General features: G+C 47.5%; 11 pseudogenes; all 11 read right to left on the bottom strand.

The window, feature by feature from the left end:
- Positions 1-4,751: 4,751 nt before the first annotated feature.
- Positions 4,752-4,870, bottom strand: LOC143932102 (5S ribosomal RNA; annotated as a pseudogene).
- A 98-nt stretch (positions 4,871-4,968) lies between these two features.
- LOC143931544 (5S ribosomal RNA) lies at positions 4,969-5,088 on the bottom strand (annotated as a pseudogene).
- Positions 5,089-5,180: 92 nt separating this feature from the next.
- LOC143931418 (5S ribosomal RNA) lies at positions 5,181-5,299 on the bottom strand (annotated as a pseudogene).
- Positions 5,300-10,631: 5,332 nt separating this feature from the next.
- Positions 10,632-10,750, bottom strand: LOC143932282 (5S ribosomal RNA; annotated as a pseudogene).
- Positions 10,751-10,851: 101 nt separating this feature from the next.
- On the bottom strand, positions 10,852-10,970 carry LOC143931105 (5S ribosomal RNA; annotated as a pseudogene).
- Positions 10,971-11,288: 318 nt separating this feature from the next.
- LOC143932080 (5S ribosomal RNA) lies at positions 11,289-11,407 on the bottom strand (annotated as a pseudogene).
- A 3,820-nt stretch (positions 11,408-15,227) lies between these two features.
- LOC143931073 (5S ribosomal RNA) lies at positions 15,228-15,346 on the bottom strand (annotated as a pseudogene).
- A 3,922-nt stretch (positions 15,347-19,268) lies between these two features.
- Positions 19,269-19,387, bottom strand: LOC143932368 (5S ribosomal RNA; annotated as a pseudogene).
- Positions 19,388-20,979: 1,592 nt separating this feature from the next.
- On the bottom strand, positions 20,980-21,098 carry LOC143932356 (5S ribosomal RNA; annotated as a pseudogene).
- A 4,165-nt stretch (positions 21,099-25,263) lies between these two features.
- LOC143931135 (5S ribosomal RNA) lies at positions 25,264-25,382 on the bottom strand (annotated as a pseudogene).
- A 732-nt stretch (positions 25,383-26,114) lies between these two features.
- LOC143931322 (5S ribosomal RNA) lies at positions 26,115-26,233 on the bottom strand (annotated as a pseudogene).
- Positions 26,234-27,785: the final 1,552 nt, after the last annotated feature.

Below are 27,785 nucleotides of genomic sequence, written 5' to 3'. Positions count from 1 at the left end.
AGCTCAATCCTTGCTCACTCAATTTAACTGGGCCCACAAAAATCCCAGACTTAAGCGGTCACAGCTGACATTGTCTAAACAACAGGGAGGGTTGGTTCTCCCTGACTTGCGACGCTACTACCTGGCCTCCCATCTGGGGCGTGTATTGGACTGGAATCGAAACAAACTTTCTAAGCTCACTCCCGAATTCCGCTAAGAAGCGCCATGTGGTGCCATAAGTATTTACCCACAGAATTTATGTCACATCCCACTATAGGGGTTTAGTTGAAAGTCAGTCACCTGATCGCTACCCAAAACACACTCACGTCTTTGACTTCCCCCCTATTCCCTATACGTGGCCATCCACCCTTTGAACTGGGGACCCACTTAGAAATTCCAACCTAGACAATGCGTCTAAATTCGTCATTGATGGAAAATGGCCTTCTTTCTCAACCCTAACAGATCCTACAGGGCTTTTCCAACTGCCTTTTTGGAGAGCGGCGCAACGACATCATATTCTCCATTCCATCCCCAATCCTCAAACGTTCGCCCGCCCTCAGACGGAGTTTGAGACTCTATGCAGGAGCGAAGGCCCTTTGGCCCACATTCTCTCTCAAACAGATTACCCACACTTAACCTGTCTGTCCAACTGGGAAAAGGACCTTAATTGCTAATTTTCTCCAGCACAGAGACAACGCATTATCACTTTGGCTCTCAAAATGTCGCTGTGCACGAAGATACAGGAGACGAATTTTAAACTTCTCACCAAGTGGTATTTGACACCATCAAAGCTGCAGAAATGTTTCCCCTCTTCCTCGAACATATGCTGGAGGTGTGGAGAAGAAGAGGGCACGTTGCTGCACATTTTTTGGTCCTGCCCCAGCTTGGTGGACTTCTGGACAGAGATCCGATGCATAACACAAAAATTCACAGACTTCTCCATCCAGGAAGAGGCTGCATTCTTTCTCTTGCACCATTCACAGATTCCCATTAAGAAGTACAAAAAAAACAATTTTACGGCATGTGATAAATGCGGCGAAATCCTGCATCCCTCTCTATTGGAAAAAATGTTCCCCCCCTTTCATTACTCACTGGCTTAGGAAAATAGAGGACATTAAAAAAAATGGAGGACTTGAGGTAAACAAGAATTTTTTAAACAAACCTGAGACATCTGGAATACCTTTATATTCTCGCTGGAAGGTTGTCACCTGCTATCGCCTTAGTGCTCTGAGCTTTCCTTGACTGGCCCCTTGGACAGTGGCTGCCATCGTGTCTCGTCCCCTCTTCTCCTTTTCTGATCTTTCAACCCTTCTCTTTTCTGCCTTCCTCCCCTATCTCTCACCCCCTCCACCCCCTCTCTCTTTTGGAAAGAGTAACGGTTAACGGATGGGTGTCGGACCCCTTTCAGCTGGGCCGTGGCACACGTCAGGGTTGTCTCCTATGTTATATGCTTTGGCGGCAGAACCGTTGGCTGCTGCACTTCGGGCACACCAGGCTGTAGTAGGCCTCCGACGCGGTTCTCTGGTGGAATCGGTAAGTATGTATGCGGATGATACTTTACTGTATTTAGAGGACTCGGGTCGGTCATTGGAGGCTGCCCTGGGGGTCATAGAGGAGTTTGGTGGTCATTCCGTTCTGCGTATTAATTGGACCAAGTCGCAGGTTCTACCCATTGACTTGTTCTCCCCAGACCGGGATGCAGCTTCTCTCCCGCTCTCCAGGGTATCCTCCATTCAGTATTTGGGAGTGCAGGTTACGAGGGAACCTGGGGAGTATATTCATCTTAATCTTGAACCACTGCTTCTGTATGTGCGGGAGAAGACTAAGGCATGGTCCCGTCTCCCCATTGGGGTTATGGGACGGATCAATATTACTAAAATGATCCTCCTGCCGAAACTCCTTTATGTACTTTGGCATTCCCGTGTCATGGTCCCCGTGGCGTTCTTTAAAACATTAGACGGTGTCTTAAACACCTTTATCTGGGGCCCATCTAGACATAAGTTGGCATGGAACACACTTACAACCCGACCTCTATGGGGGGACTGGCTCTCCCTGATTTCGACACATACTACATAGCAGCCCAGATTTCCCATTTTTATCACCTCCATAGAGCGGATAGTCACAGATATCAGGCCTTGGTGGGCGGGAGGGCTGAATCCCTTGTTGATACTCCCCTTCAGATGATTTTTCGGGGTGGTGGGGTTAGGGATGCCCGGTCCCGGATCCTGCCACACCACCGGAGTATTTGGAAACTAGCCCTTAGATTACTGGGAGCTGACTATTACCACTCACATACACCGCCATGGCGCAACCCCCTGCTTCGTGAGTTGTCTGGCTTACCAGATGTAGACTTGTGGGCTTCTAGAGGGATACTTTTTCTGTATCAGGTGGTGACTCCTATGGGCGTAAGGGATTTTCCCTCCCTACAAGTGGAATTTAACATACCCCCTCATATGCACTTTCGCTACTTGCAATTGCGACACGCGCTTCGTGTGCAATTTGCTCAGGACTTCCCGAATGTACAGTCGCTGGCTTTGACAGATGTAATTATGGGAGACGAACCGGCTAAATTGATCTCGACTCTATACGGCCTACTCCGGGCCCGCTTGGTGGCGCAAACCACTGAACGGGCCAGGTTGAGATGGGAAGAGGACATAGGTCCCTTTGATGGGGAGGAATGGGAGGATGCCCTTGAGAACGTTCAACAGGCTTCGCTTAGCCTACCTGACCGACTAACGCAGTACTATGTGATACACAGGTCCTATCTCACCCCTATCCGGATAGCTAAGTATCATCCTGACTATATCCCGAAGTGTCCCCGTTGCTCTTGAACGACTGGTACTTTCTATCATCTTCTCTGGCAATGCCCATTGGTCCAGGAGTATTGGGGGCAGATTGTCAGGTTTCTACATGACCACATGGGTTCACCCCTTCAACTTGACCCTAAGAGTTGCCTACTTAGTATATTTCCTGATACCTCTGTTGATCAATACTTGGCTAAATTTTTGCACTCTACGCTGTTTTGCCGCACGAAAGCTTGTGGCTAAATACTGGATGCGTCCAACCATGCCTACTATGCGGGAATGGGTAATGGGCATTAATAGTAAGCTACCCTTGATTAAACTGGTGTATAGAAATCGTGGGTGTCCAGCCAAATACCACAAAATATGGGATAGGTGGGTGGAAAATCTGCATATGTGTGTGGAGTGAGCTATATTGGAGTCTATACTATCATTGTCAGGAATTTTCCTTAATGTAAGATGTATTACTGTCCGTCACCTATGAAGAGGCTAATGTTTGTACCTACTGTAATATCTTGTTATAACTGAGTTGTTCAATAAACTTGTGCTGTTAAAAAAAAAAAAAAAAAGAAGCGCCATGTGGTGCTATAAGTAATTACCCACAGAATTTATGTCACATCCCACTATAGGGGCTTAGTTGAAAGTCAGTCACCTGATCGCTACCCAAAACACTCACGTCTTTGACTTCCCCCCTATTCCCTATACGTGGCCATCCAACCTTTGAACTGGGGACCCACTTAGAAATTGCAACCTAGACAATGCGTCTAAATTCGTCATTGATGGAAAATGGCCTTCTTTCTCAACCCTAACAGATCCGACAGGGCTTTTACAACTGCCTTTTTGGAGAGCGGTGCAACAACATCATTTTCTCCATTCCACCCCCAATCCTTAAACGTTCGCCCGCCCTCAGACGGAGTTTGAGACTCTATGCAGGAGCGAAGGCCCTTTGGCCCACATTCTCTCTCAAACAGATTACCCACACTTAACCTGTCTGTCCAACTGGGAAAAGGACCTTAATTGCTCATTTTCCCCAGCACAGAGACAACACATTATCACTTTGGCTCTCAAAATGTCGCTGTGCACGAAGATACAGGAGATGAATTTTAAACTTCTCACCAGGTGGTATTTGACACATTCAAAGCTGCAGAAATGTTTCCCCTCTTCCTCGAACATATGCTGGAGGTGTGGAGAAGAAGAGGGCACGTTGCTGCACATTTTTTGGTCCTGCCCCAGCTTGGTGGACTTCTGGACAGAGATCCGATGCATAACACAAAAATTCACAGACTTCTCCATCCAGGAAGAGGCTGCATTCTTTCTCTTGCACCATTCACAGATTCCCATTAAGAAGTACAAAAAAATCAATTTTACGGCATGTGATAAATGCGGCGAAATCCTGCATCCCTCTCACTGGCTTAGGAAAATAGGGGACATTAAAAAAAATGGAGGACTTGATCCTCACATCACAAGGTAAACAAGAATTTTTTAAACAAACCTGGGACATCTGGAATACCTTTATATTCTCGCTGGAAGGATGTCGCCTGCTATCGCCTTAGTGCTCTGAGCTTTCCTTGACTGGCCCCTTGGACAGTGGCTGCCATCGTGTCTCGTCCCCTCTTCTCCTTTTCTGATCTTTCAGCCCTTCTCTTTTCTGCCTTCCTCCCCTATCTCTCACCCCCTCCACCCCCTCTCTCTTTTGGAAAGAGTGGAAAATTGGGAATGACGGCCCCACACCCCCCTCTGGATGGAATATGCCGGAGGGACCTGGGGTTTGTGTGACCCTGGATCTTGGTACAGTACTTTATCCGTGCCTCAAATCATTGTGATTGATGGAAGGCAGACTCACAGTTGCGAATATACCTGTATCAAGTATTGTTCAGCTGCTTTTTGCTCTGTATTTCTCTGTTGCATTATGTACTCGGGGGACCGTCTTCCCCTATTTGGAGAAAAAATTATATTTGAAAAAAAAGAAGAAGCCTACGACACCTGGTATTCCCAGGCAGTCTCCCATCCAGGCATTAACCAGGCCCGACCCTGCTTAACCTCCAAGATCAGACGAGATGGAACAGATTCAGGGTGATGTGGCCGTAGCCAATATCTTCAGGCACTCTCAACTCTCTTGACAAACACCAAGATGGTCACCTTGGAAACAAGCGGAAAAAAATAGGTCAACGGCAACAACATAAAAAGAAGCCTACGGCATCTGGAAATCCCAGGCGGTCTCCCATCCAGGTACTAAACTGGTCCCAACCCTGCTTAGCCTCTGAGATCAGATGAGATTGGGCTCTTTCAGGGTGGTGTGGCCGTAGGAGATTTCTTCAGGCACTCTCAACCTTGACTAACGCCAATATGGTCACCTTGGGAAACGAACAAAAAAAAGTCAACGCCAACAACATGAGAAGAAGTCTACAGCACCTAGTATTCCCAGGTGGTCTCCCATCCAGGTATTAACAAGGCCCGACCCTGTTTAGTCTCTGAGATCAGACGAGATCTGGTGCTTTCAGGGTTATGTGGCCATAGGCGAGCTCTTCAGGCGCTCTCAACCCTCTTGACAAACACCAAGATGGTCACCTTGGAAAACAAAAAAAAAAAAAAAACAAGTCAACGCCAACAACATAAAAAGAAGCCTTCAGCACCTAGTATTCCCAGGTGGTCTCCAATCCAGGTACTAGCAAGGCCCGACCCTGTTTAGCCTCTGAGATCAGAGGAGATCGGGCACTTTCAGGCTTATGTGCCCATAGGCAATCTCTTTGGGCACTCTCAACCCTCTTGACAAATGCCAAGATAGTCACCTTGGGAAACAAGCGAAAAAAAAACAGGTCAATGTCAACAACATAAAAAGAAGACTACGGCACCTGGTATTCCAAAGCCATCTCCCATCCAGGGACTAACTAGGCCCAACCCTTCTTAGCCTCAGAGATGAGAAGAGATAGGGCTCTTTCAGGGTGATGCTGCTGTAAGCGAACTCTTTGGGCACTCTCAACCCTCTTGACAAATGCCAAGATGGTCACCTTGGGAAACAAGCGGAAAAAAAACAAAACGAATCAACGCCAACAACATAAAAAGAAGCCTACAATAACTGGTATTCCCAGGTGGTCTCCCATCCAGGTACTAACCAGGCCTGACTCTTCTTAGCCTCCAAGATCAGACGAGATTGGGTGCTTTCAGAGTGCTCGGACTCTTTCCCCATCACTAATGGGACGAGGCAGGGGTGCCCTCTGTCTCCCCTAATTTTTATTCTGACACTGGAACCACTTATGTGTCACGTTCGGAATGACCCGAATATTACTGGCATATCCAAACCCTCGGCACACCACAAAATTGCGGCGTACGCTGACGATCTAATTTTTTTCGTCTCCAATCCACACATTTCGCTTCCCAATATACTCGCGGCTCTCCGGCGATACGGCAGCCTATCAAACTATAAAATCAATTGCGCCAAGTCGGCTGTATTGAATATATCAGTCCCGGATGGTGAGGCCAAGAGGCTACGCTCTGCTTTTCCATTCTACTGAGCTGAAAAATCTATACGTTACCTGGGCGTTGACATCGCAGCGGATTTGGCGCAATTGTACCCGCTTAATTTTGTCCCTCTCCTGAATAGACTGAAATCTGATTTGGGAAACTGGCATGCTTTAACACTGACCTGGTTCGGGCGCTGTAATGCATTTAAAATGACGGCCCTCCCGCGGATCTTATACTTGTTCCAGACATTACCGATCCGGCTACCCCCAATTTTTTTCAGACAACTGCAGGTGCTGCTCCGGGACTTTATTTGGGCGCGCAAACCGCCCAGAGCCCGTTTGCAATTGCTTGCCAGACCAAAGGACAAGGGGGGTCTGGGTCTCCCAGATCTGAGACAATACAACAGAGCGACTCTGCTAACGAGAGTCATTGATTGGCATTGTAATGGCCCACACAAGCAGTGGGTGGAGATGGAGATTGAGGATGGATCCATTCCCCTATTGACCTCCCCGTGGCTCCTGTCCTCCCTACCAAAAGACCTCAGAGATCACCCCGTAGTGGGAGCTACGTTGGCTGTTGTGCGGAGGTTGTTCCGCTGCACACACATTGCTCCCCTGCCGTCACCAATGACTCTGATCATAGGTAATCCAGACTTCCCACCGGGATTTACCAACAAGAAACTGCGACAGTTGACAGTGGTGGGGAAACAGGGTCTGGGAGAGGTGTGGCCCTCGGGAGGGCTCCCGACCACGCAAACTGTCGCCGAGCTTTCTGACCCTCCGCTTGACCTGTTTAATGCTTATCAACTTCGTCACTTTCTTCTGGCCATACAAAGGGCCCCCTACACTCCTAGAGACCTGACGCCCTATGAATCCATCTGTCACAAAATGGAACCTGTGCGACACACCCTCTCCCTCCTGTACAACCAATTAAGTAGTCAGGAGGAGGAGTCGACCCCACCATTTATCCACAAATGGGAGAGGGACTTTGGCATCACATTTACCCCACAACAGATAGGGAAGATCTTGACAATAGTACATAAAGCTTCCATCGCAAACCAATATCAAGAATCAGGATACAAGATAGTCTCACGCTGGTATAGAGTCCCATACCTTCTGAATAAAATGAATAGATCGATTCCGGATGTTTGTTGGAGGTGCAATTCAGATACGGGGACCATGGGACACATTTTCTGGGCATGCCCGGCCTTGAGGAACTTTTGGGTGGAGGTGACCGGGACGATAAAAACTCTCAGAAATGTAGATATCGCAGACAACCCAGCAGTGTGCCTTCTACACTTGACCGAACAGCCTGTTCGAAAATACAAAAAAACCCTCACGATGCAACTCCTGAACGCCACCCGGGCCGGCATTCCCACACTGTGGAGGCAGCCTCAGCCCCCATCCAAGGAGCTGTGGTATTCCAAAGTCAATCATATTCTCCGGATGGAAGATTTGACCGCCACCCTTCACAACACTGAAGAGGCATTTAGTGTTACATGGAGGCCCTGGAGGTATTTTACTGGTACTTGAGACTACATTCGGGAGGTGAGCAGCGCCCCTTTTTAGGCTTTTAGGCTCTTTCAGGGTGATTTGGCTGTAGGCACTCTCTTTGGGCACTCTGAAGCCTCTTGATAAGAGCCAAGATGGTCACCTTGGGAAACAAGCTAAAAAAAACAGGTCAAAGCCAACAACATAAAAAGAAGCCTACGGCATCCAGTATTCCCAGGCGATCTCCCAATCAAGACACTAACCAGACCAGATCCTTCTATGGCACCTGGTCTTCCCAGGCAGTCTCCCATCCAGGTACTAACTAGGCCTGATGCTGCTTAGCCTCTGAAATCAGACAAGATTGGGTGCTTTCAGGTTGATGTGGCCATAAGCGTTCTCTTCAAGCCACGCCCAACCCTGTTGACAAACGCCAAGATGGTCGCCTTGAGAAACAAGCAAAAAAAACAGGTCAAAGCCAACAACATAAAAAGAAGCCTATGGGCTTACAGCGGACCTTAAAAGATGGGACCCACTAGCTCTGTCATGGTTCGGACGCTGTAATGTGTTGAAGATGAACGCGATGCCACGACTTCTGTATCTACTACAAGCCTTACCTATCAAAATATCCCAGACTTTATTTCAAGCGGTTCGCTCAATCTTTATCAAGTTCCTCTGGCGCGGAAAACATATGCGTATTGGTAGGGCAATGCTATTGCGACCGAAATTGCGGGGAGGTATTGGCTTCCCGGACCCTGCTCTATATTACACAGCGACGCACATGACACCGGTTGACTGGTGCTGGTGTTCTGCCATATATTGTCCGGCCATGATATAGTGTCCGCGCCGTACTGCGCATGCGCAGTACGGAGCAGACAAAGATTCGGAAAATCTCCAAAGCTGAACGGCGCCTGCGCGGTGAGTGGAGGTGGTAGCCCCACCATCCAAACGGACATAGGGGTGTGAATATTAGAGGGCCCCTCGCAGGCGAGCTTTGCTTCCACGCTTCGGGCTTGGCCTCGCTGCGCTCGGCTCTTTTATATTCTTACTCTATGTCCACTTGGATAGTGGGGATAGAAGCTGGACTCAGTGCGCAGGCGCCGTTCATGCTCGCCAATTTTCGGAATCTGTGTTGCTGTGTACTGCGCATGCACAGTACACAGCGGACACTATCTGATGGGGGACCATATGTGATAAGACACCGGCATGGGGAACTGAAGCTATGGGTCAAGCTAGAGCAGGAGATGGCGCGGGTTCCACTGGCTGGTCTGCCTTGGGCGGGGAGGCCATTGGAGCCCTGTGTGACTACTCACCCGTTAACTGGCCCCTCGCTCGCCGAGATGGATAGTTTTTTTCACCTTTCCCACCTGACTAACTTCCCTTCTCCTATGACCCCAATTATTGGACATCCTAGATTCCCTCCGGGCCTGTCTGACCAGGCCTTTAATAGGCAAGCCCCGAAAGGGCTTCTGAGAGCAGCCCTAATTCTTGGACCCACGGGCTTGATACCCATGGGGACCATACTGCTAGAGCAAGTACCTGTTGCATTGGATAGCTGGAGAGCTAGACGGCTAATCCATTTCCTCGGATCACTACCTAACCATTCGTTCTTCTCTAGACAATTCCACCCCTTCGAGGAACTTTGCCTGGATGATGGCCCAATTCGTGGTTTCCTCTCTAGGTCCTACCAAATCCTGACAGACGCACAATCCTCCACGGATCCATCCTTCCTAGCTAAATGGAAAAGGGACTTACAAACTACATTCTCCAAACCACAGAAGGACAGAATACTCTTTTTCGCCCATAAGTCGTCACTCTGCAGTAAATATCAGGAGATCTCATATAAGCTGATCACACGCTGGTATCGTACACCGGTGGTGTTGGCCAAAATATTCCCCGGTCAATCTGACCGCTGCTGTCACTGTGGGCAACAGGCTGGCACCATTCTCCACATTTTCTGGGAATGCCCTAAATTACAAACATTCTGGCAGCCTGTCCTGAGACTCATCCACAAGTTCACAGACATTTCCTTAGCCAATGATCCCGCAGCAGTTCTTCTCAATCTAACTCCTATGTCGAGAAAGCGTTATCATAAGTCCTTACTTAAACATCTCCTCAATGCAGCTAGGGCCTGCATCCCAAGTCAGTGGAAAGAGCAATCTGCTCCAATGGTGACCCAGTGGTTCGCAAGGGTAAATGATATTGAACAAATGGAAGACCTGACTGCCACAATGAGGGATAAAACAGAGGAGCATGGGAACAGATGGTTCTACTGGACCCAGTTTCGCTTTTCGGAAGAATACCTCCGCGAGACATAGTAAGCTCATGGTGATCGTTGGAGATCGCTGTTCCAAACGTTGGACAGCTGATGAGCTGGTGAGCCGAGGGCGTCTCTTGCTCCCTGGGAGGGGACCCCACCCTATCCACTCTACCCACGAGACCCACCCTATCCACTCTACCCACGACACCCCCTTACCCCTTATTTTCCTTTTCTGCCATTTCCTTCCCCAATCTTCTCTTTCCCCTTCTCCCTCCTTTCAGTTCTACTATTTCCCTTCTTAACTCAAAAAAGGGAAAAGAAAATGTATTTGTTCCGACCCCATTTGACTACTACACAATACTCTTCCCCTATCTATGGATATCTAAACTCTTCGAGGGTAGCAGGGCTAGTATCAATAATATTTTAAGTGGTAGAGGATCCCAACGAGATGGAGCTTTAATCTCATCTTGATATGACCACAAAGCTGTACACGTGCTATTCTCCTCGGACTTCTTACCATTGGCTCTGATATCCATGCAATATGATCGTTTGTTTGTAACTATTTGTATCACACATTCTGTGAAGTTGCCTTTGCATTGTATGTCGCATACTACTAAATAAAAAATAAATAAATAAAAAAAAAGCCTATGGCACCTGGTATTCCCAGGCGGTCTCCCATCCAGGTACTAACCAGGCCCGACACTGTTTAGCATCCGAGATCAGACGAGATTGGGCGCTTTCAGGGTGATGGGGCCGTAGGTGATCTCTTCGGGCACTCTCAACCCTCTTAACAAACGCCAAGATGGTCACCTTGGGAAACAAGTGAAAAAAAAAACAGGACAAGGCCAACAACATAAAAAGAAGCCTACAGCACCTAGTATTCCCAGGTGGTCTCCAATCCAGGTACTAGCAAGGCCCAACCCTGTTTAGCTTCTGAGATCAGAGGAGATCGGGTGCTTTCAGGGTTATGTGCCCATAGGCAATCTCTTTGGGCATTCTCAACCCTCTTGACAAATGCCAAGATAGTCACCTTGAGATACAAGTGAAAAAAAACAGGTCAATGTCAACAACATAAAAAGAAGAATACGGCACCTGGTATTCCAACGCCATCTCCCATCCAGGTACTAACTAGGCCCAACCCTTCTTAGCCTCAGAGAAGAGAAGAGATAGGGCTCTTTCAGGGTGATGCTGCTGTAAGCGATCTCTTTGGGCACTCTCAACCCTCTTGACAAATGTCAAGATGGTCACCTTGGGAAACAAGCAAAAAAAAAACGAATCAACGCCAACAACATAAAAAGAAGCCTACAATAACTGGTATTCCCAGGTGGTCTCCCATCCAGGTACTAACCAGGCCCGACTCTTCTTAGCCTCCAAGATCAGACGAGATTGGGTGCTTTCAGAGTGATGTGGCCATAGGCAATCTCTTCAGGCACTCTCAACCCTCTTGAGAAACACCAAGATGGTCACTTTGGGAAACAAGCGAAAAAAAAACAGGTCAGCGCCAACAAAATAAAAAGAAGTCTACGACACCTGGTATTCCCAGGCGGTCTTCCATCCAGGTACTAAACAAGGCCCGACTCTTCTTAGCCTCCAACATCAAACGAGATCAGGTGCTTTCAGGGTGATGTGCCCGTAGGCAATCTCTTCAGGCACTTTCAACCCTCTTGACAAACGCCAAGATGGTCACCTTGGGAAACAAGCAAAAAAAATAAAAATAAGTCGAAAGCTAGAGACAATACGGCCCGAGTCCTCAATTTAATCCATGCGGCGCATGTACAGGGAAGGCCCTTGCTTATGTTGTCAACGGACGCGGAGAAGGCCTTTGACAGGGTGGCCTGGCACTTTATGCAGGCCACCCTGGAACATATAGGTCTTGGCCCCAACATGATGATGTCGCTTTACTCCACACAGTCGGCAGCGGTACGGGTGAACGAGTGCTGCTCGGACTCTTTCCCCATCACTAATGGGATGAGGCAGGGGTGCCATCTGTCTCCCCTAATTTTTATTCTGACACTGGAACCACTTATGTGTCACGTTTGGAATGACCCGAATATTACTGGCATATCCAAACCCTCGGCACACCACAAAATTGCGGCGTACGCTGATGTTATAATTTTTTCCGTCTCCAATCCACACATTTTGCTTCCCAATATACTTGCGTCTCTCCAGTGATACGGCAGCCTATCAAACTATAAAATCAATTGCGCCAAGTCAGCTGTATTGAATATATCGGTCCCGGATGGTGAGGCCAAGAGGCTCCACTCCGCTTTTCCATTCTACTGGGCTGAATATACGTTATCTATACGTTACCTGGGCGTTGACATCGCAGCGGATTTAGCGCAATTGTACCCGCTTAATTTTGTCCCTCTCCTGAATAGACTGAAATCTGATTTGGGAAACTGGCATGCTTTAACACTGACCTGGTTCGGGCGCTGTAATGCATTCAAAATGACGGCCCTCCCGCAGATCTTATACATGTTCCAGACATTACCGATCCGGTTACCCCCAATTTTTTTCAGACAACTGCAGGTGCTGCTCCGGGACTTTATTTGGGCGTGCAAACCGCCCAGAGCCCGTTTGCAATTGCTTGCCAGACCAAAGGACAAGGGGGGTCTGGGTCTCCCAGATCTCAGACAATACTACAGAGTGACTCTGCTAGCGAGAGTCGTTGATTGGCATTGTAATGGCCCACACAAGCAGTGGGTGGAGATGGAGATTGAGGATGGATCCATTCCCCTATTGACCTCCCCGTGGCTCCTGTCCTCCCTACCAAAAGACCTCAGAGGTCACCCCGTAGTGGGAGCTACGTTGGCTGTTGTGCGGAGGTTGTTCCGCTGCACACACATTGCTCCCCTGCCATCACCAATGACTCCGGTTATAGGTAATCCAGACTTCCCACCGGGATTTACCAACAAGAAACTGCGACAGTTGACAGTGGTGGGGAAACAGCGTCTGGGAGAGGTGTGGCCCTCGGGAGGGCTCCCGACCACGCAAACTGTCGCCGAGCTTTCTGACCCTCTGCTTGACTTGTTTAGTGCTTATCAACTTCGTCACTTTCTTCTGGCCATACAAAGGGCCCCCTACACTCCTAGAGACCTGACACCCTATGAATCCATCTGTCACAAAAGGGAACCTGTGCGACACACCCTCTCCCTCCTGTACAACCTATTGAGTAGTCAGGAGGAGGAGTCGACCCCCACCATTTATCCACAAATGGGAGAGGAACTTAGGCATCACATTTACCCCACAACAGATAGGGAAGATCCTGACCTTAGTACATAAAGCTTCCATCGCAAACCAATATCAAGAATAAGGATACAAGATAGTCTCACGCTGGTATAGAGTCCCATACCTTCTGAATAAAATGAATAGATCGATCCCGGATGTTTGTTGGAGGTGCAATTCAGATACGGGGACCATGGGACACATTTTCTGGGCATGCCCGGCCTTGAGGAACTTTTGGGTGGAGGTGACCGGGACGATAAAAAAACTCTCAGAAATGTAGATATCGCAGACAACCCAGCAGCATGCCTTCTACACTTGACCAAACAGCCTGTTCGAAAATACAAAAAAACCCTCACGATGCAACTCCTGAACGCCGCCCGGGCCTGCATTCCCACACTGTGGAGGCAGCCTCAGCCCCCATCCAAGGTGCTGTGGTATTCCAAAGTCAATCATATTCTCCGGATGGAAGAATTGACCGCCACCCTTCACAACACTGAAGAGGCATTTAGTGTTACATGGAGGCCCTGGAGGTATTTTACTGGTAATTGAGACTACATTCGGGAGGTGAGCAGCGCCCCTGTCCCAGAAAAAGACTGAACATCTAACGTTTACCTACGTAGGCCATGTCTGCCCTGGGTGGCATTCCCCCCCCCTCCCTTTTTGTCTTTATTTTTCCTTTTTTTCCCCGCCGCCATCCCCCCCCCTCCTCTCTCTCCGTCTTTGCACTCTCTTCTTCCCCCGTCCTCCCTTTTGACTATGACTTGTCTCCTTACTAGCCTTTGGGACCCAGAAGAACCCCAGGGTTCTGGACACGACCGGCTCATATTTTACTCTGGTTCACATAGGTCATGATAAGCTGGCTCGCTGTGGTCCCAGTTGTTCTCCATGATTACATTTGTCCGAACGGAGCTGCATTAGTTATACTGTACTACATGTCGGAGGTGGGGTTTCTCTCTTTTCTGCATGAAACTCTAGGACTCCCCTCTGAGAACCCAGAGTTATTTGGCTGCCTATTTTTTGTTACCATGTAATTGTGACCCTGGGTCATGCTGTATAGTTGACTGTTATATTTATGTTGTTCTACTTATACTTAATAAAAGAATAAAACAAAAATAAAATAAAAATAAGTCAATGCCAACAACTTAAAAAAAAAGCCTATGGCATCGAGAAATCCCAGGCGGTCTCCCATCCAGGTACTAACCAGGTCCCAACCCTGCTTAGCCTCTGAGATCAAATGAGATTTGGCTCTTTCAGGCTGATGCAGCCATAGTAGATTTTTTCAGGCATGCTCAACCCTCTTGACAAACGCCAAGATGGTCACCTTGGGAAACAAACAAAAAAAACAAGTCAAGGCCAACAACATAGAAAGAAGCCTACCGCACCGAGTATTTCCAGGCGGTCTCCCATCCAGGTATTAACAAGGCACGACCCTTTCTAGCCTCTGAGATCAGCGGAGATTGGGCGCTTTCAGGGTGATGTGCCCATAGGCAATCTCTTTGGGCACTCTCATCCCTCTTGAAAAATGCCAAGATAGTCACCCTGGGAAACAAGCGAAAAAAAACAGGTCAACGCCAACAACATAAAAAGAAGAATACGGCACCTGGTATTCCAAGGCCGTCTCCCATTCAAGTACTAACTAGGCCCAACCCTTCTTAGCCTCTGAGATCAGAAGAGATAGGGTGCTTTCAGGGTGATGCGGCTGTAAGCGATCTCTTTAGGCACTCTCAACCCTCTTGACAAATGCCAAGATGATCACTTTGGGAAACAAGCGAAAAAAACAGGTCAACACCAACAACATAAAAATAAGCCTGTGGCATCTGGAAAACCCAGGCGGTCTCCCATCCAGGTACAAACCAGGCCCAACCCTCTGAGACCAAACGAGATTGGGCGCTTTCAGGGTGTTGTGCTCCTAGGCAATTTCTTTGTGCACTCTCAACCCTCTTGACACATGCCACCTTGACACCTTGGGAAACAAGGGGAAAAAAACAGGTCAACGCCGACAATACAATGAGAAGCCTACGGCACCTGGTATTCCCAAGCTGTCTCCCATCCAGGTACTAACCAGGCCCATCGCTGCTTAGCCTCTGAGATCAGATGAGATTGGGCTCTTTCAGGGTGATTTGGCCGTAGGCACTCTCTTTGGGCACTCTGAAGCCTCTTGACAAAGGCCAAGATGGTCACCTTGGGAAACAAGCTAAAAAAAACAGGTCAAAGCCAACAACATAAAAATAAGCCAAGAAGAAAACATATGTGTATTGGTAGGGCAATGCTATTGCGACCGAAATTGCGGGGAGGTATTGGCTTCCCGGACCCTGCTCTATATTACACAGCGACGCACATGAAACCAGTGGTTGACTGGTGCCGGTGTTCTGCCATATACTGTCCGGCCATGATATAGTGTCTGCGCCGTACTGCGCATGCGCAGTACGGAGCAGACGAAGCTTCGGAAAATCTCTGAAGCTGAACGGCGCCTGCGCGGTGAGTGGAGGTGGTAGCCCCACCATCCAAACGGACATAGGGTTGTGAATATTAGAGGGCCCCTCGCAGGCGAGCTTTGCTCGCCACGCTTCGGGCTCAGCCTCGCTGCGCTCGGCTCTTTTATATTCTTACTCTATGTCCACTTGGATAGTAGGGATAGAACCTGGGCTCAGTGCGCAGGCGCCGTTCATGCTCTGCAATTTTCAGAATCTGTGTTGCTGTGTACTGCACATGCGCAGTACACAGCGGACACTATGCGATGGGGGGCCATATGTGATAAGACACCGGCATGGGGAACTGAAGCTATGGGTCAAGCTAGAGCAGGAGATGGCGTGGGTTCCACTGGCTGGTCTGCCTTGGGCGGGGAGGCTATTGGAGCCCTGTGTGACTACTCACCCGTTAATTGGCCCCTCGCTCACCGAGATGGATAGTTTTTTTCACCTTTCCCACCTGACTAACTTCCCTTCTCCTATGACCCCAATTATTGGACATCCTAGATTCCCTCCGGGCCTGTCTGACCAGGCCTTTACCAGGCAAGCCCCGAAAGGGCTTCTGAGAGCAGCCCTATTTCTTGGACCCACGGGCTTGATTCCCATGGGGACCATACTGCTAGAGCAAGTACCTGTTGCAATGGATAGCTGGAGAGCTAGACAGCTAATCCATTTCCTCAGATCACTACCTAACCATTCGTTCTTCTCTAGACAATTCCACCCCTTCGAGGAACTTTGCCTGGATGATGGCCCAATTCGTGGTTCCCTCTCTAGGTCCTACCAAATCCTGACAGACGCACAATCCTCCACGGATCCACCCTTCCTAGCTAAATGGAAAAGGGACTTACAAACTACATTCTCCAAACCACAGAAGGACAGAATACTCTTTTTCGCCCATACAGTGGTGTGAAAAAGTGTTTGCCCCCTTCCTCATTTCCTGTTCCTTTGCATGTTTGTCACACTTAAGTGTTTCGGAACATCAAACCAATTTAAACAATAGTCAAGGACAACACAAGTAAACACAAAATGCAATTTGTAAATGAAGGTGTTTATTATTAAAGGTGAAAAAAAATCCAAACCATCATGGCCCTGTGTGAAAAAGTGATTGCCCCCCTTGTTTAAAAAATAACTGTGGTTGTCCACACCTGAGTTCAATTTCTCTAGCCACACCCAGGCCTGATTATTGCCACACCTGTTCACAATCAAGGCATCACTTAAATAGGACCTGCTTGACACAGTAAGGTCCACTAGAAGATCCTTAAAAGCTACACATCATGCCGAGACCCAAAGAAATTCAGTAACAATTGAGAAAGAAAGTAATTGAGATCTATCAGCCTGGAAAGGGTTATAAAGCCATTTCCAAAGCTTTGGGAATCCAGCGAACCACAGTGAGAGCCATTATCCACAAATGGCGAAGACATGGAACAGTGGTGAACCTTCACAGGAGTGGCCGGCCACCCAAAATTACCCCAAGAGCGCAGCGACGACTCATGCAAGAGGTCACAAAAGACCCCACAACAACGTCCAAGGAACTGCAGGCCTCACTTGCCTCAGTTAAGGTCAGCGTTCATGCCTCCACCATCAGGAAAAGACTGGGCAAAAATGGCCTGCATGGCAGAGTTCCAAGGAGAAAACCACTGCTGAGCAAAAAGAACATCAAAGCTCGTCTCAATTTCTCCACAACACATCTTGATGATCCCCAAGACTTTTGGGACAACATTCTGTGGACCGATGAGACAAAAGTGGAACTCTTTGGAAGGTGTGTGTCCAAGTATATCTGGCGTAGAAGGAACACTGCATTTCAGAAAAAGAACATTATACCAACAGTAAAATGTGGTGGTGGTAGTGTGATGGTCTGGGGCTGTTTTGCTGCTTCAGGACCTGGAAGACTTGCCGTGATAAAAGGAACTATGAATTCTGCTGTCTACCAAGAGATCCTGAAGGAGAATGTCCGACCATCTGTTCGTGTACTCAAGCTGAAACGAACTTGGGTTCTGCAGCAGGACAATGATCCTAAACACACCAGCAAGTCCACCACCGAATGGCTGAAGAAAAACAAAATGAAGACTTTGGAGTGGCCTAGCCAAAGTCCTGACCTGAATCCTATTGAGATGTTGTGGTATGACCTTAAAAAGGCCGTTCATGCTCGAAAACCCTCTAATGTAACTGAATTAGGACAATTCTGCAAAGATGAGTGGGCCAAAATTCCTCCAGGACGCTGTAAAAGCCTCATTGCACGTTATCGCAAACGCTTGGTTGCAGTTGTTGCTGCTAAGGGTGGCCCAACCAGTTATTAGGTTTAGGGGGCAATCACTTTTTCACACAGGACCATGATGGTTTGGATTTTTTTTCACCTTTAATAATAAACACCTTCATTTACAAATTGCATTTTGTGTTTACTTGTGTTGTCCTTGACTATTGTTTAAATTGGTTTGATGTTCCGAAACACTTAAGTGTGACAAACATGCAAAGGAACAGGAAATGAGGAAGGGGGCAAACACTTTTTCACACCACTGTAAGTCGTCACTCTGCAGTAAATATCAGGAGATCTCATATAAGCTGATCACACGCTGGTATCGTACACCGGTGGTGTTGGCCAAAATATTCCCAGGTCAATCTGACCGCTGCTGTCACTGTGGGCAACAGGCTGGCACCATTCTCCACATTTTTTGGGAATGCCCTAAATTACAAACATTCTGGCAGCCTGTCCTGAGACTCATCCACAAGTTCACAGACATTTCCTTAGCCAATGATCCCGCAGCAGTTCTTCTCAATCTAACTCCTATGTCGAGAAAGCGTTATCATAAGTCCTTACTTAAACATCTCCTCAATGCAGCTAGGGCCTGCATCCCAAGTCAGTGGAAAGAGCAATCTGCTCCAATGGTGACCCAGTGGTTCGCAAGGGTAAATGATATTGAACAAATGGAAGACCTGACTGCCGCAATGAGGGATAAAACGGAGGAGCATGGGAACAGATGGTTCTACTGGACCCAGTTTCGCTTTTCGGAAGAATACCTCCGCGAGACATAGTAAGCTCATGGTGATCGTTGGAGATCGCTGTTCCAAACGTTGGACAGCTGATGAGCTGGTGAGCCGAGGGCGTCTCTTGCTCCCTGGGAGGGGTGGGGTCCCACCCTATCCACTCTACCCACGACACCCCCTTACCCCTTATTTTTCTTTTCTGCCATTTCCTTCCCCAATCTTCTCTTTCCCCTTCTCCCTCCTTTCAGTTCTACTATTTCCCTTCTTAACTCAAAAAAGGGAAAAGAAAATGTATTTGTTCCGACCCCATTTGACTACTACACAATACTCTTCCCCTATCTATGGATATCTAAACTCTTCGAGGGTAGCAGGGCTAGTATCAATAATATTTGAAGTGGTAGAGGATCCCAATGAGATGGAGCTTTAATCTCATCTTCATATGACCGCAAAGCTGTACACGTGCTATTCTCCTCGAACTTCTTACCATTGGCTCTGATATCCATGCAATATGATCGTTTGTTTGTAACTATTTGTATCACACATTCTGTGAAGTTGTCTTTGCATTGTATGTCGCATATTACTAAATAAAAAAAAAAAAAAAAAAAGCCTATGGCACCTGGTATTCCCAGGCGGTCTCCCATCCAGGTACTAACCAGGCCCGACACTGTTTAGCATCCAAGATCAGACGAGATTGGGTGCTTTCAGGGTGATGGGGCCATAGGTGATCTCTTCGGTCACTCTCAACCCTCTTGACAAATGCCAAGATGGTCACCTTGGGAAACAAGTGAAAAAAAAAACAGGTCAATGTCAACAACATAAAAAGAAGAATACGGCACCTGGTATTCCAACGCCATCTCCCATCCAGGTACTAACTAGGCCCAACCCTTCTTAGCCTCAGAGAAGAGAAGAGATAGGGCTCTTTCAGGGTGATGCTGCTGTAAGCGATCTCTTTGGGCACTCTCAACCCTCTTGACAAATGCCAAGATGGTCACCTTGGGAAACAAGCAAAAAAAAAAAAAACGAATCAACGCCAACAACATAAAAAGAAGCCTACAGGTACTAACCAGGCCCGACTCGTCTTAGCCTCCAAGATCAGACGAGATTGGGTGCTTTCAGAGTGATGTGGCCATAGGCAATCTCTTCAGGCACTCTCAACCCGCTTTACTCCACGCCGCCGGCAGCGGTACGAGTGAACGAGTGGTGCTCGGACTCTTTCCCCATAACTAATGGGACGAGGCAGGGGTGCCCTCTGTCTCCCCTCATTTTTATTCTGACACTGGAACCACTTATGTGTCACGTTCGGAATGACCCGAATATTACTGGCATATCCAAACCCTCGGCACACCACACCACAAAATTGCGGCGTACGCTGACGATCTAATTTTTTCCGTCTCCAAACCACACATTTTGCTTCCCAATATACTTGCGTCTCTACAGCGATACGGCAGCCTATCAAACTATAAAATCAATTGCGCCAAGTCAGCTGTATTGAATATATCTGTCCCGGATGGTGAGGCCAAGAGGCTCCGCTCCTCTTAATTTTGTCCCTCTCCTGGATAGACTGAAATCTGATTTGGGAAACTGGCATGCTTTGCCTCTTCTTCCATCTGGCACCTTGGCAATACATACGGACCAAGTACCACTCAAGATGTGTAAAGGAACCTGAGACATTGCCTTATGGGAAAACCTTTTTTCTGAAGCACTACAATCCATCTTACCTACCTGGAAGTACATTATTGGGTAAACCACTTTTAAATTGATATTGGGTATCCCTAATATGTATAACACCGGATTTATTTATTCAGTGTAATTTTGTTTTTCTTTTAACAGACCACCGTCTCTGAAGAAGACCCCCTCTGGGGTCGAAACGCGTTAGCTTTATGCTTTCACTGATATCTACTCAGACAGTGTAACATAGTTGTGTCTGTTATTTTACTTCCATGTGACATCATATGTACTTTATATACATGATTTTGTCTGTTATTCAAGTGTTCAGGTGAAGCTCATGCTTGTTTTTACCAATTATTATTATTAAAATACCTTTTATACTACTTCTATTGGCCTTTATTACTGTCTCTTGCTGCCTAAAAACCCCGTTTGTGGGGGAACTAGTTCTATTTGTATCTACTTGGGGTGAGCAGCACCCTCCTAGCTTCTTATAGCACTGTGTTCTCATTTGATTGTTTTCTCCTCGAACTTCTTACCATTGGCTCTGATATCCATGCAATATGATCGTTTGTTTGTAACTATTTGTATCACACATTCTGTGAAGTTGTCTTTGCATTGTATGTCGCATATTACTAAATAAAAAAAAAAGCCTATGGCACCTGGTATTCCCAGGCGGTCTCCCATCCAGGTACTAACCAGGCCCGACACTGTTTAGCATCCAAGATCAGACGAGATTGGGTGCTTTCAGGGTGATGGGGCCATAGGTGATCTCTTCGGGCACTCTCAACCCTCTTGACAAATGCCAAGATGGTCACCTTGGGAAACAAGTGAAAAAAAAAACAGGTCAATGTCAACAACATAAAAAGAAGAATACGGCACCTGGTATTCCAACGCCATCTCCCATCCAGGTACTAACTAGGCCCAACCCTTCTTAGCCTCAGAGAAGAGAAGAGATAGGGCTCTTTCAGGGTGATGCTGCTGTAAGCGATCTCTTTGGGCACTCTCAACCCTCTTGACAAATGCCAAGATGGTCACCTTGGGAAACAAGCAAAAAAAAAAAAAACGAATCAACGCCAACAACATAAAAAGAAGCCTACAGGTACTAACCAGGCCCGACTCGTCTTAGCCTCCAAGATCAGACGAGATTGGGTGCTTTCAGAGTGATGTGGCCATAGGCAATCTCTTCAGGCACTCTCAACCCGCTTTACTCCACGCCGCCGGCAGCGGTACGAGTGAACGAGTGGTGCTCGGACTCTTTCCCCATAACTAATGGGACGAGGCAGGGGTGCCCTCTGTCTCCCCTCATTTTTATTCTGACACTGGAACCACTTATGTGTCACGTTCGGAATGACCCGAATATTACTGGCATATCCAAACCCTCGGCACACCACACCACAAAATTGCGGCGTACGCTGACGATCTAATTTTTTCCGTCTCCAATCCACACATTTTGCTTCCCAATATACTTGCGTCTCTACAGCGATACGGCAGCCTATCAAACTATAAAATCAATTGCGCCAAGTCAGCTGTATTGAATATATCTGTCCCGGATGGTGAGGCCAAGAGGCTCCGCTCCTCTTAATTTTGTCCCTCTCCTGGATAGACTGAAATCTGATTTGGGAAACTGGCATGCTTTAACACTGACCTGGTTCGGGCGCTGTAATGCATTCAAAATGACGGCCCTCCCGCGGATCTTATACATGTTCCAGACATTACCGATCTGGTTACCCCCAATTTTTTTCAGACAACTCAGGTGCTGCTCCGGGACTTTATTTGGGCGCGCAAACCGCCCAGAGCCCGTTTGCAATTGCTTGCCAGACCAAAGGACAAGGGGGGTCTGGGTCTCCCAGATCTCAGACAATACTACAGAGTGACTCTGCTAGCGAGAGTCGTTGATTGGCATTGTAATGGCCCACACAAGCAGTGGGTGGAGATGGAGATTGAGGATGGATCTATTCCCCTATTGACCTCCCCGTGGCTCCTGTCCTCCCTACCAAAAGACCTCAGAGGTCACCCCGTAGTGGGAGCTACGTTGGCTGTTGTGCGGAGGTTGTTCCGCTGCACACACATTGCTCCCCTGCCATCACCAATGACTCCGGTTATAGGTTATCCAGACTTCCCACCGGGATTTACCAGCAAGAAACTGCGACAGTTGACAGTGGTGGGGAAACAGCGTCTGGGAGAGGTGTGGCCCTCGGGAGGGCTCCCGACCACGCAAACTGTCGCCGAGCTTTCTGACCCTCCGCTTGACTTGTTTAGTGCTTATCAACTTCGTCACTTTCTTCTGGCCATACAAAGGGCCCCCGACACTCCTAGAGACCTGACACCCTATGAATCCATCTGTCACAAAAGGGAACCTGTGCGACACACCCTCTCCCTCCTGTACAACCTATTGAGTAGTCAGGAGGAGGAGTCGACCCCCACCATTTATCCACAAATGGGACAGGGACTTAGGCATCACATTTACCCCACAACAGATAGGGAAGATCCTGACCTTAGTACATAAAGCTTCCATCGCAAACCAATATCAAGAATCAGGATACAAGATAGTCTCACGCTGGTATAGAGTCCCATACCTTCTGAATAAAATGGATAGATCGATCCCGGATGTTTGTTGGAGGTGAAATTTAGATACGGGGGCCATGGGACACCTTTTCTGGGCATGCCCGGCCTTGAGGAACTTTTGGGTTCCCAGCAGCGTGCCTTCTACACTTGACCGAACAGCCTGTTCGAAAATACAAAAAAACCCTCACGATGCAACTCCTGAATGCTGCCCGGGCCTGCATTCCCGCACTGTGGAGGCAGCCTCAGCCCCCATCCAAGGTGCTGTGGTATTCCAAAGTCAATCATATTCTCCGGATGGAAGAATTGACCGCCACCCTTCACAACACTGAAGAGGCATTTAGTGTTACATGGAGGCCCTGGAGGTATTTTACTGGTACTCGAGACTACGTTCGGGAGGTGAGCAGTGCCTCTGTCCCAGAAAATGACTGAACATCTAACGTTTACCTACGTAGGCCATGTCTGCCCTGGGTGGCATTCCCCCCCTCCCTTTTTGTCTTTATTTTTCTTTTTTTCCCGCCGCCATCCCCCCACCTCCTCTCTCTCTGTCTTTGCACTCTCTTCTTCCCCCGTCCTCCCTTTTGACTATGCCTTGTCTCCTTACTAGCCTTCGGGACCCAGAAGAACCCCAGGGTTCTGGACATGACCGGCTCATATATTACTCTGGTTCACGTAGGTCATGATAAGCTGGCTCGCTGTGGTCCCAGTTGTTCTCCATGATTACATTTGTCTGAACGGAGCTGCACTACTCCGTTACTCAGTAGTTCTGTACTACATGTCGGAGGTGGGGTTTCTCTCTTTTCTGCATGAAACCGTAGGACTCCCCTCTGAGAACCCAGAGTTATTTGGCTGCCTATTTTTTGTTACCATGTAATTGTGACCCTGGGTCATGCTGTATGGTTGACTGTTATATTTATGTTCTACTTAATAAAAGAATAATAAAATTAAAAAAAATAAGTCAATGCCAACAACTTAAAACTAAAGCCTATGGCATCGAGAAATCCCAGGCGGTCTCCCATCCAGGTTCTAACCAGGTCCCAACCCTGCTTAGCCTCTGAGATCAAATGCACGCTCAACCCTCTTGACAAACGCCAAGATGGTCACCTTGGGAAACAAACAAAAAAAACAAGTCAACAACATAAAAAGAAGCCTGCAGCATTTGGAAAACCCAGGCGGTCTCCCATCCAGGTACAAACCAGGCCCAAATTAAAACAAAAAAGTGTGGCGCTTAGGTGGCAACAAACCACATGAACCAGTAAGGCACTAATTCAAGCAAAGAAAATTACATACACTTCAAAAAAAAGAAATTATGTGTAAATTCCGTTGTATATTAAGAGATTTTACTCCCAGGTGGAAGAGTGCATGAACCTCATGCACACAAAAGGTTAAGGTAAATAAAATTAATTTAACATATACAGTCCATCAAGTGAACGTCTAACAGTCCTTGAAATGTGTAATATCAATCACAATTCCAAACTTGAGGTGACGTGAAAAAAGGTGAAATTCAACTTCTGATGTGTAGAATACCACCACCACCGTGATAAAGAAGGGGAGAGGAGGCTTACCAAATGACGTGGACTCAGAGGAAGGCTTACACCGCTCGAGTCATATGGGCCTGTAGGTTAGCAAACCAGATAATCATACATCTAGTATGTAATCTCCCGCAAGTCTTCAGGTCATGAAATCATCCGTAGCGATCCTCCTATAGTGCTCATCCCACGAAAATAGGGGGCTCAGGTATCAAAGACCATGGAAGTAGAAAACTAGCATAGCGTGATACCGTTTTAACATCCAATTTATTAAAAAATAATAATAAAATTACACTCACATTTGGTTCAATCGTAATAACATAGTCAGAAAGTAGCGATGTCTGTAAGGGGGTCCACCCAAACCAGGCCCAGGCCCAGGGTCCTCTACAAACCAGGCCCAACCCTGCTTAGCCTCTGAGACCAAACGAGATTGGGCGCTTTCAGGGTGTTGTGCCCGTAGGCAATTTCTTTGTGCACTCTCAACCCTCTTGACAAATGCCAAGATGGTCACCTTGGGAAACAAGGGAAAAAAAACAGGCCAAAGCCAACAACATAAAAAGAATCCTACGGCATCCGGTATTCCCAGGAGATCTCCCAATCAAGACACTAACCAGGCCAGATCCTTCTATGTCACCTGGTCTTCCCAGGCAGTCTCCCATCCAGGTACTAACCAGGCCTGACGCTACTAAGCCTCTGAAATCAGACGAGATCGGGTGCTTTCAGGGTGATGTGGCCGTAAGCGTTCTCTTCAAGACACGCCCAACCCTCTTGACAAACGCCAAGATGGTCGCCTTGAGAAACAATCGAAATAAACAGTTCAAAGCCAACAACAGAAAAAGAAGCCTATGGCACCTGATATTCCCAGGCGGTCTCCCATCCAGGTACTAACCAGGCCCGACACTGTTTAGCCTCTGAGATCAGATGAGATTGGGCGCTTTCAGGGTGATGGGGCCGTAGGTGATCTCTTTGGGCACTCTCAACCCTCTTGTTAAACGCCAAGATGGTCACCTTGGTAAACAAGCGAAAATAAACAGGTAAACGCCAACAACATAAAAAGAAGCCTACAGCACCTGGTATTCACAGATGGTCTCCCATACAGGTATTAACCAGGCCGTACACTGCTAGGCCTCCGAGATTGTGCGCTTTCATTCAGGGTGATGTGGCCATAAGTGTTCTATTTAGACACTCTCAACCCTCTTGACAAATACCAAGATGGTTATCTTGGCAAACAAGTGAAAAAAAATAGGTCAACGCCAACAACATAGACCCTGGCGAGACCGCCAGGGTCTATGTTGTTGGCGTTGACCTATTTTTTTTATTGACCCATCTGACCCAGACCCTGCTTAGCCTCTGAGATCGGGCGCTTTCAGGGTGATGTGACCTCAGGCAAACGCTTTGGGACATACTCAAAACTCTTGACTGATGCTAAAATGGTCACCTTGGGAAACAAGCGAAAGAAAAACAGGTCAAAGCCAACAATATAAAAAGATTCCTACGGCACCTTTAATTAGGTACTATCCAGGCCGGACCCTGCTTAGCCTCTGAGATCAGATGAGATTTGGCGCATTCAGGGGGATGTGGCCGTAGGAGATTTCTTTGGGCTCTCTCAGCCCTCTTGACAAATGCCAAGATGACCACCTTGGGAAACAAGCGGAAAAACAAAACATGTCAACGCCAACAACATAAAAAGAATCCTACGGCACCTGGTATTCCCAGTTGGTCTCCCATCCAGTTACTAATCAGGCCCGACAATGCTTAGCCTCTGAGATCAGACAAGATCAGGTACTTTCAAGGTGATGGGGCCATAGGCGATCTCTTCGGGCACTCTCAACCATCTTGACAAACGCCAACATGGTCATCTTGGGAAACAAGCGAAAAAAACCAAGTCATTGCCAACATTGGAGGCTAAGCAGGGTTGGGCAATCAGTTTCCTTGCCTGAAATAGGCATTTCAGAACTGCCATCTGGCTACTTCCCGGGTTTCCAACTCCTTCAACTAATCCCAGGAGACAATACCTCGCCTCCATCCTGGTGGAGGTTCCAAACACCCGATCAATGGTTCCTGTCACCTCTGTCCAGTAGCCGATCAACTTCGGGCATCTCCAAAACATGTGCATCATGTCTCCCCCCATGTTCCCACACTGGGGGCAACTTGCGTCCGGCCGTTCAGCCAAACTGAAAAAGTTTACGAGGAGCATAATAGGTTCTATATAATAAGAACAGATGTGACATCCTCTGTGAGGTGAGCCACAATTCACCACAGGCAGGATTCCTGTGGCCAATTATAGCTCAGGGGGGTTAGTACACACCCCACACTATATAAGGCCGCCAGCGCGGCGGCCTTGTATAGTGTGTTGCGGTGGTCAGGGAAAGAGGACGATAGGCAGGGACAGTGTCTTTACTGCTTGGGAACCTAGCACTGTTACAGTGGGTGTTATGTGCCTCCTGCACAGTACACACCTGAAGCTACCCTTTATTACTGCTGTTCAATTTCTGCAATACATGCATCTGCAGTGCAGAAGTTAGAGTGGGTGTTGTGTGCCTCCTGCACAGTATACACCTTATTGCTGGTGTTCTGTTTCTGTAATACAGGAACCTATCACTGTTACAGTGCTAGGGTGTACAGAGAAGCTGGTATATATAGAAGACTACAGCATACAGAAGAAAGGCTAGTGAATACAGAATACAGACTCGTGTATGTAGATAGGCTTGAGTATACAGAGATGCTAGAGTAAACAGTGAGGCTGGGGTACACAGAGAGGCTAGCTTAAAGAGAAGCTAGTATATACAAAGATGTTAGTGTATATAGAGAGTTTAGTGTATAGAGAGAGTCGAGTGTATACAGATAGGACAGAGCATATAGAGAGACTAGTGTATACAGAAGACAGGCTTGGGTATATATCCAAGCTGACAGTGTATACAGAAGACTGGGTAGTGTATACAGAGATTCTAGTGGGTACAGAAGACAGGCTGGTGTATTCTAGCTAGTTTTTACATTCTAGTGTATACAGAAGACAGGCTGTGGTATACAGAGGGTTTAGTGTATTACAGAGATGCAAGGGTGTACAGAGAAGCTAGTATATACAGAAGACTACAGAATACAGAAGAAAGGCTAGTGAATACAAAATAAAGGCTGGCTTCTACGGGGTGGCTAGTATGCAGAACACTATCTAGGGTATATAGAGAGGCTAGATTATACAGAGAGGCTAGTGTATAGAGTGAAGCTATTGTATATAGAAGCCTGGTTAGTGTATACAGAGAAGCTAGTGTGTACAATAAAGAGAGACAAGTTTTTACAGAAGACAGTTTGGGGTATACAGAGATGCTAGTTTATACAGAGAGACTAATGTATACAGAACACAG

This window comes from Lithobates pipiens, unplaced genomic scaffold (assembly GCF_037356315.1).
Source record: "Lithobates pipiens isolate NorthernLeopardFrog02 unplaced genomic scaffold, aLitPip1_a1.2 Scaffold_25, whole genome shotgun sequence".
NCBI lineage: Eukaryota > Metazoa > Chordata > Amphibia > Anura > Ranidae > Lithobates > Lithobates pipiens.
Note: the sequence above shows the minus strand (reverse complement) of the source record. Positions and strands in the feature narration are given on the sequence as shown.